Below are 10,249 nucleotides of genomic sequence, written 5' to 3' on the forward strand. Positions count from 1 at the left end.
GCAATGCAGCAAGCCAACTTGCTGCTTTGCCCTGCACCAACTGGAGAGAGCAGGAATGCACCATAATTACTAACAGCAAGGGTAGAGATGCTTCATTCTAAGTTGCATTACCTTTATGTTGTCAGTACCATGAGAGAGTAATTGCATGCCCTGGTCCGGAACAACGATGTGGGACAGGTGACTAAGTATGTCGTGAAGAGTTGGCCTAGACCTAAGTGAGTTACAGTCCTATGTGCAAGTATCAAATGAGTTCTTTCTACATGCAGTTGGTGAAATATAGTGAAAATTACAATCCACCAAATGTGGTGAGAGGAAACTTGACTAGAAGATCACCTTGGCATGCCTGCGATTAAGGACCTGATGATGATTGCGCCAGATGTGATATTCCTTAATGAGCAATTTTCTCGTTTTTACAAACACCTCTTACTTGTAACTGATAATGAGACATAACAAGTCAAGTCTGTATTTACTGTGATGAATTACACCTTTTGAACCTTTTTGTGTATTTGAGGGAAATGTTGGGGGTGCAGTGTGTGCCACAAAACGTAGAATTCCAGTCCCCATATAAACTCCTGATTGCAGAGGGATCTGAATGTAATGCCACACTTCTAATCATTACATTAAAAGTTACTCAACATTTTGGTGGACAATTAAGAATGCATGCTGATAAACTTTGAGCACGAGACACGCATGGATCCAGCGGCTCCAGCAGCTGGTTTGAGGCCCTAGCCTGTGCCTCGGGCTAGGGCCGCAGAAATCGCCTGCTGAACATAGCCACGGTGATCGGAAGGTCTCGGGAAGAAGAAGCGAGTCCTTGCTGATGGAAATAATGCCGGCTTCTACACTCGGCGAGTGAAGTTGCTGTGAGCGCGGCTCACTCAAAATGGCGGAAGATCCTTTGTTTTCAACTCGGCGAGAGCGAATTGGACGAGCCTCTCGTATCCAGGCAGTCACAAGCTGCACTGAGGACATCTATGCCGAGTGACGTCCGACACACATCTTAAGCTCCGGTGCGGTATTATTTGAATTAGGAGCTGATTCAGGCAATATCGGAATAAGTACGCTTGCCTGTCTCCAAAATGGTGGACATAAGGACATCCTGAGCGCGTAGCTCAGCAGTGCATTACCTTAAAGCAAGAGTGGTGACATCAAGGGTAGAGGCCCAGAGGCTACCACAGCTGGCAGGCTCTGCATCTCCCGGAAGCCTAAAGTGCAGTAGCTACTTAGCACCCTCAGCGTGGATGAACCCACACAACAACCAGGGCAGATGAACCCACACATAACTCACCAGCTGCACCTGGAGCCGGCCAGCACCACACGGCCAACACGCGGGAGCGCGACCGTACCAACAGCGTCAACATGGCCTTCACCGCCCTGCGCACTCCCGTTTCCACCGAGCCCGCCGACTGCAAGCTCTCCAAGATCGAGACGCGCCTGCGGCTGCCCTCCAACTACATCTCCTACCTGGGCAACGTGCTGCTGGTGGGCGACGGACAGCCGTGCCACACCACCACCGTATCCCACCACCAGCAGGGCAGCAGCCCGGCCCGGGAGGGTGATAACGCGCAGCCCAAGCAGATCTGCACCTTCTGCCTCAGCAACCAGCGCAAGCAGAGCCCCACGTCTGCGGCAGCCCCCGCAATTCTGGGCCAGCAGAGAGGGCTGATCCGGAGATGCACTCGGAGCACACACACCCCTCCGCAAATTAAAGCAGCGGGGCCGTGAAAACACCAGATGCAGGCAGCAGCCCTGCAGCCACATGCGAATAAAAGAAACTACGCCACGGACTCTCCTGGACTTCTTTCCTTTTTCTTTTGTCCTGGCCGCTATTTTGCTGCTGATCTCGGCCGCTTTTCTTTGGACTCTGACCCGCCATCTAGTCCATTCCTTCATCCTTTAACCCTTTTCCCCCTTGACGATCCTCAAATGTTTCTTCCCTTTTCTGATTTGCCTTTTCTCCATGCCATTGTATCCCTCCCACCCTCCCTCGGTGCTGTGACTGCATCCCCCCTACGACCCCACTTAATGGAACTCTGCCTTTCTGTATATAGAGAGAACTCTAATCACTAGTTTATGTAGTAGACCTTTGTACTCTCTACCATTCCTATGTGACTCTTAGAGTATTTCCATTCATATCCTTCCCTATGTATATAGAGATAACTCTAATCACTAGTATATGCAAGAGATAACTCTAATCACTAGTAAATGCAGTAGACCTTTGTACTCTCTACCATTCCTATGTGACTCTTAGAGTATATTCATTCGTATCCCTGCCCTTTGAATATAGAGATAACTCTAATCACTAGTATATGCAGTAGACCTTTGTAGTCTATACCATTCCTATGTGACTCTTAGAGTATATCCATTCGTATCCCTTCCCTATGTATATAGAGATAACTCTAATCACTAGTATATGAAGTAGACCTTTGTACTCTCTACCGTTCCTATGTGACTCTTAGAGTATATCCACTCGTATCCCTTCCCTATGTATATAGAGATAACTCTAATCACTAGCATATGCAATAGACCTTTTAGTCTCTACCATTCCTATGTGACTCTTAGAGTATATCCATTCGCATCTCTTCCTTCTGTTTGTATCTCTTCCTTGTGTGACTCTACATCTTGTACATTTGCAATTTTTTCTGTTTGTATCTTTTATGTAACACATGTAATCCTTAGTCCTTATGTTTTGCAACTAGTTCTTATGTAAAGCGCTCTGACACCTTCGGGTAAAGTTTGCGCTATATAAAATCACAATAAATAAAATAAATAAATAAATAAAATAAAAATGTGTAGACACAGCTGCGAGGGGATGTTAATTGTGTAACTCAGTTGACAGAGGCATGAGCATTAATGTTGTCTACCTCTCACAATCTCCTTGATAAACATGTCATGGTCCACCTGTAAGAACTCCTCCACTGTTATGTCTCTGTTTAGAGCATTAACCACATGTGAGGGTATCCAGACACTAAGCTGGTGGGTGGGCGGCTATCTCCCAAGTGAGATTATATCATAAATCAAGACTTCTGATTCTTGCGGAACTCATAAAGCGATGTGGAGGCTCTGATGTGATGTGGGAGGTCAGTCCATACTTTAAAGGAGATGTACAAGAAGGCACGACCTCCAGCTTTGTTTTTGTGTATACAGGGTATATGTGCTAGTGAGTGTGCAGCTGAGCATAGGTGCCTGGGAAGTCAGTGGAAGTGAATGGGGCTGTTGAGCTAGGCAGGGCCTATGCTGTGTAGTGGTTTGTATGTGTGTGAGAGGAGTTTGAACCGAGTGTGTTTGTGTTTGGGAGCCAGTAAAGCTCCTTAAGTGTGGGGTGATGTGGGTGCGGCAAGGTAGTTTGAGGATGAGTCTTACTGCAGCTTAGGAAGGACTCCATTAGGAAGGACTACACCAACCAATAAGTAATTGCATCCCCTGATATTACAGAATCACACTTCACATTAAAGTATGTCACGTAGGAACAGTAAGGCTTTCATTTTTCATTCATTCAAATACATTGAATTGTTGATAACACTCTCCCAAACATATGCTGCACCTTTCTTGAGACGTGATTTCAGTGATTTCATTTTGTCTGCAACATTTTGTAAAATCTTGGCAAAGTACTTGTGCAAATCATTAAATTATGATTGCTCATTTGCAGCAAGATGTAGTGTACAAGGTGTCACTTCAGCCAATGGACACGTCAGTCTAAATATCACCTCTGATATATTGAGGTGCAAATAGTTGACTTTTACTTTGGACACTTCTCACGTTTCAGAGAAAGCCCATTCTTTCAAAATGTTTCACACACTACTCCCTGTACCTTGGTATTCTCCTCAACAACACTTATAAACATCACCATGTCCACCTGGAAGCTCCCATGTCCATACACATCTAATGCATTTCTCTGTGTAAAATTAATTGAGCTGATGCTGATGACAAGGACATTCTTATAAACTGGAATACGCCCTAACACGTTATGAATGCTGTGAGATGCTCTGACCTTGGATGATGGTTGGTTGAGCACAGTTTCAATGTCAACATTTCAGAACACCAGCAAGCATGCCCACAGCTCATTCAGAGTTTACAGTGGATGGAAGTGTTATCATAAAGTTTGCGTTAACTTCTTCCATAAAGCTGATACCATAAAGTTGATACACATTCTTAAGGATCCATCCGCCCTCCAGGCAAGGATCTTTAGAGATACCCACTTGGGGACTTCTTCAATCACTTCGCTGTCACACGTTTGTTCAACATTTCTCTCAGATTCCCTTGCACTGTCAATAATACCCTGTGTAATTTATGTTTTGCAGACATGCATCTGACTTAAAATAAGTTTCACAGACAAAACACTGTAATTTACCATTAAACATGCACAGAAACTCTATCATGGTGGCACTCTTACTATCCACTGCCTCGACTGTGATAACCTACCTTTGCGCACATAAGACTCACCTAATCCACAAACATCATTGTCTTCCCACCCTAACACAGGCGCACATTTCCTTAAACATATACCACAGCTCCTCACCTTAAACTCCACGCTGGAGGTAAAATAACAGATTAGGATTGTACTATTTCCTTTAGGTTACCAAGACCTAAGGTATACGTTTCTTCACATTAAGACCTTGATTTGTTTAATTTCCCTCCGTACAAGATTGGGTTATTATTGTATAGGGAGAGCCAGAAATATCTACTCATCCATTACCCCAACCCACATATGGAAGGATTATTTACTTCATCACTATCTACTTCCTCATGCCTATGCATGAGAAGAACCTTTTCCGCCTCCGTTATTGCTACAACTTCCATTTCCAATAGGTGCTTGTAGTTTGTTCCATAGTTCCCACATCTAAATACCTCTCTTCTTTCTCTCCAAGCCTTTACAAAATGGTTCTTCTTGCCAGAAATACTGTGATCTTTTCGCACTGCAGCACACCCTTTCAAATTAACAATATTGTTTGGTACTGCCACCATTGTAGCACTCACAATCTTTTATACAATTTTGGGTCTTTCTGTTTTCTATCATTTGAGGATGAGAAAGAGACACCTTCCTTCCTGATTCCAGGTTTATCTGTCTTCCTATTGTTTTGGTAGAAGTTTGGGGCATTTGAAGGACTGCTAAATATTATCTCCAATGGTGATTATCTGTTTTAATATGAGACCCCCCATGGCGAACAACCTATTCGAAATCTTACCCCTGTTAGTATGTCCCAATATTTGATCCCTCAGTTCAAGTGAGCGTCCAGAATATTAATACCCCTCACTTTAAACCACATGTTGAATAGGGACTGAGTGCATAAGTGAGCCTGACCCTCGCTGGAAGGGTTTTACCCACCTCACCCCCACAAACATTGGAGCACACAGTGTATTTTATTATATAATCTTCAAACAATTTTGCTGAAAAGCTAAAAGTGTTGCATGCAGGCAGCTCTATTTTTTTGCAGTTCTTTAGTGATTATTTTTCAGTAGGCACAGAGTAGAATATATTAATGTACACAATTTTAAATAATGCTGCTATAATGTAATAGGAGCAGATGTGAGTGTGATACAGACATGCACATGTAATTGTCATCATTTAGCTCCCTATGAAATTCTCATTACAGCACCAGCATTTGTAGGATGGTACTGAAGGAAATAGGGGGGAGGAGTAGAGGGGAGATGATAGGGGCAGTGGTAAAGATACAACAAGACAATTAAGACTTGATTATGGTACTGATCAGCATCGCAACCACCGCATATTCTTCCAGTAAATTTCAGCAAGTAAAATCTGCCAAAATGTATTAGCCCCAGTAAATAATGGCACATGCAGATTTTTGTGCAGCAAGCACAAATATCTGCATGTTATGCCCCATTTTTCAGGTAATAGTTATAATTGTTTACTATTTGTCACACTTGGTAAATTACTATGCATGCAGTGCTGGAACAAATATCATACCCTTTTACAGGGGACAGTAATCTAGGCCTATGTCTTTTCAGATGACATACCAATACTCTCCGAAATCTATCAACTACTAAGCACCAGACAATGAATAACAAAAAAACTCAATACTGTCCGAATTCAAGTTCAAAATGGCTTCCCTTATTGCATCAACTGGATTCCAGGGTACTAGGTCTGTATGACTGCAGACTCCCAAAGGAGAGAAGGAGAGGAGCAGAAAATTCATCAGCCCAGACCCCAAAACATTTTTGACAGGTGCTATTTCATATCGTTGGTGGAAAGTAAAGCCATGCTTGGTGTGAACACCTTTTACGACTGCATAATAAAAATGGCAGAAATTTTGTGCATATTTTTTGTGTGTTATTGTTCATATGTTGCGTTGTTTTTTAGTACTGTTATGCTTTTGTGCTGCATTATTAAAATGTGGTGTTGCGATGTCCTGTGGTGGTTGTGATTCATTCACATTGTTATTGTTTTGTTGTGATATGCCTGATATGTTTTAATTGTGTGGTTATGTTGCTCGATTTACATGTTATTTTGTTGTGTTATAATCATTTATGTGATAAAGCCCCACACCGGAAAATCCATATTTTTACCCATCTGCTGCAATGAGAGAATCCAAGATGTGTACGTGCCTTCCTTCCTTCCTTTTTAAAATGTTGACATTTTTTCATACTTTCTTTTTATTTGTGTTCTGTTCTTTGTTTGTTTGTTTGTTTCTTTCTTCCCTCCTTGATGACATGCAACAAACATGCAATTTGAGGCCTCACTGTTCAGTAGGGTGGGTGACCTCTCTCCAAGTTAGTATGGACAGTGTCTTGAGTCCTGAACATTTCACCTGCAAATCATTGCTTTCAGCTGTGCTAGTCTAATTAATTCAATGGAAGCAAATCTAGACTACACCACCCAGAATGCACCAGGCTATCCCACAAAAGCCCAGGACTGGAAACCATGTCCATAATGTCCTGAAGGGAGGTGATCAACCTAATCGCCATTCTCCCCCACCGAAGCCTACTAAACCCCTCGCCTAAAAAAGGGAGACAAGTGGCTAGCAGAGGTTTGTAAAGGCAGTTGTATAGGATGGAAGCTTCTGAGATGAGGACAGGGACTAAACCAGAGAGACACCTTGTCTGTGGAACACAGGCTGCAGGCATGTAAGAAGCATGACGCTTACCATCTTGCTCTTTTTTCATATTATTTATTCTTCACAGATTCTTTCTGAAATGCACTAATTTTCTGTTTTTTCTTTTCTTTCATCATGCTCATGTCTTTAAATTTACAGACACATTCTTGCTTTCTCTTTCTATTCCTTTGATGTCTCTTACTGTGCTTTTTTTCCAATTTTTCTTCTTCCTTGCCTTTATTCTTTTTTCGTTATTTCCTTTCTTGCATGCTTTTTCACCTTACATTTTCTCTCAATTTCTTTTACTCTTTCATTTTAATTAGCCATGTATTCCTTTTTCCATAACCCTCTTTCATTTAATTTCTCTTTTCAATGTCTTTTTCTTTCTACCTGGTTGTTTTTACCTGATTTTCCTTCGTAGTTTTTCATTCTTTACTTTGCTTGGTCTCTTTTATTGTTTAACTTTGTTTTTTTTCTTTTCGTTTTCGAGTGCCTTGCTAAAATGATATAGTAATAAAACATGGAGAATCACCAATGCTGTGGAGTTCCAGTTTTTCATTGTGCAGTATTAACGCATCATTAAGAAGTAGCCCACATTCATACTGCATGTTTTGTTCTATTCTGGTCTACAGAACGCAGAATAATGTGGGGGAAACCACAGGGGTCATTTTTATAACACCCAACTCAACCCCATCTTCCATTTCACGATGCTCAATGAGCCTTTAAATAAATAAAAAGTTGTCTATTCACAGCTAACACAACACTCAATTACACCCATACCGAAAGAACCTTAACTTTAGTTTCTTCGATGATCAATGACACTGCACTCTAGCTCTAGTTAGTGCCCTCCAAACCCCATCCTGTCACTCACAAAACACAGTGGTGAGAAAAATATGAACAATGAAATACCCAAACTACAGGCCCTTGAGATCTCGTTCTTTTCCTCTATTGTCATTACTTGCCTTACAATACTAACAATAAGACTATCTGTATTCTACACCCAATGCAAAAATAACCGAGGAGTTTTCCTGATACTTTCAGTCATGAAGCATTCCTCCAAATGTCAAGATTCATAGTCTTAAGATGCACAGAAATCAAACCTCTATGAATGAAAACTGCAAACCTCAGGAACTGTTCTCCCAATAGCTGACAGTAATGAAGACCTCCTCTCCACTTCCTCGATTGCCAACCTTTCACGCATATTACATATCTGCTAAATTAAGGATGGAATCTAGTACAAACTTCACAGGTCTAAAATCTCATGTCTTGCTTTCAAAACCCCCCAATAAAAACCAGACTTGTGACCTTTTTGCTACAAAAAAACATACTCATCACTGAACGATCCTGTGGGTATGCAGAACAGCTAAGTCAGGAAAGACTAAACCCCTACCTCCTACCCCAACCCTAGAGACACTTGCTCATCTCAATGTCATTTAGGTGTAACAGACTCTCCTCTCCAGTAACCAAAATGCTTTTGTTCCACATCACTATAATTGAACTGAAAACTTTTCAGTTTTGACAGCGTTGCTGACAACTAGACATCTCTAGGTATTACACTGAAATATTGTTTAAAAAGTATAATGAGACACAAATACAATGTTTAAAATATCATAATGTCAAACATATTGGGAGACAGAATAGTCAGTAAGAATAATGTTATTGTAAGTCTTTTAATATGTTTTTTAGATATAGTTGTATATGATGTCTTATTTTATTATTTAGGTGAATTTTATTCGTTTGTGTGTTATTAGTTGTTATTATGTTAATCGTGTTTAAATATTTTTAGTGCAGTGCTATTTTTTAAATTGGTAATATTACATTTTTATTTATTTCATGTAACATTTTGGTGGATTATTTAATATTTATTTTTAATTGACTAATGTTTTTTATGAGGTGTCATTTGTTGATTTGATAATTAAGTAAATTAGGTGTTTTTAAATGTATTTAATAGATACATTTAAAAAAGATAATAATGGTTTGATTTGTGAATTGATTAATTATATAATTGTGTTAATAATTTAATTGATTTTGTAATTTGTATATTAATTCAATATTATGTTTGTGGTGTTTTGGAAAATAATTAATTTTGTATTGTTATTGATTTTTAAATAATGTGTTCTGGCTTTTTTTCTGTTACTTATTTAATTAGTTCTGTGGTTGTTGTAATTTTAGTGTAATAGGGTGTGAAGTGTTTTAAATCTATTTTTCAAAAACATGTTTTTCTATATATATTTTTTTTTTGGATCAAATTTATTTTTATTTTCATTTGCATTCAAGTACAAAATTACAGCAATCAGATAGACATAGCCCCCAGTGCGTCTGTCGCCCCAAAGTCCGTGATAAGCATCAGGAGGCTGTTCTCTGGAGCAAAGTGCCATGAGTCCATGCAAGAGGGCACGAGTCCCGCCCAGTAATCAACTGTCTTTCAAAACCCCCGTACCCCGCCTCCCAACTAGACCCTCCCTAACCCCAACCACAGTGCCCCCAAAACGAACCCCTCCCTCCCTCCCCCTTTTTGTCCGGTGTGTTCTGCTGTGTAGGTGTGTGGCATATGAGTGTATCCTCTGTTGACCTTTCATGTCCTGTCTTCTGGTGGCTTATCGAATTCAGCAACTAGTCTAAGGACTTTGAGATACTTTGGGCAAGTGAGCTCGCGGAATTCTTGTGACAGCAAGGAGATTAAGGGTGCCCATGTTTCCCTAAAGATGTCGGAAGTCTGTGTTAGGGACGCCTGTATCCGTTCCATTCCCAGTATATACCATAGTCTGTGGAGCCACCCTGTGTGTGTGGGTTTCCTTGGGGTGCCCCAGAGTGAGAGAATATGTTGCGTCGCTGCTCCTATTGCCAGACCCATTTGGCGTCCCCAAATGGACTTGAGTGGAAAGGTGAGCTTGTTGAGCAGGCCTAGGATCGCGTATGAGGGGAAACAGGGAATCTCTGTTTCGAAACAGTCGTCTACATCCCGAAGGACCTCCTCCCAGTACTCCAGTACCATCGGGCATTCCCAGAGCAGATGGATCATGGACCCTATGTGTCCGCAGCCCCTCCAGCACATGGGGTCTCGGCGAGGATTGCTTTTGTGTAGCCGCTCCGGCGTCAAGTGCCAGTAATATGCCACTTTAACCGCCGCCTCCTGATTGGCTACATTACGGGCCGTGTGATGTGCCCGGTAGTAGACGTCCTGCCATTCCTTGTGT

The 10,249-nt window shown here is 41.3% G+C and overlaps 1 pseudogene; it reads left to right on the top strand.

Moving 5' to 3' along the window:
• The first annotated feature begins 1,359 nt into the window (after positions 1-1,359).
• LOC147689819 (basic helix-loop-helix transcription factor scleraxis pseudogene) lies at positions 1,360-1,725 on the top strand (annotated as a pseudogene).
• Positions 1,726-10,249: the final 8,524 nt, after the last annotated feature.

The sequence above is a fragment of the Lissotriton vulgaris genome, chromosome 9 (assembly GCF_964263255.1).
Source record: "Lissotriton vulgaris chromosome 9, aLisVul1.2, whole genome shotgun sequence".
Classification (NCBI taxonomy): domain Eukaryota; kingdom Metazoa; phylum Chordata; class Amphibia; order Caudata; family Salamandridae; genus Lissotriton; species Lissotriton vulgaris.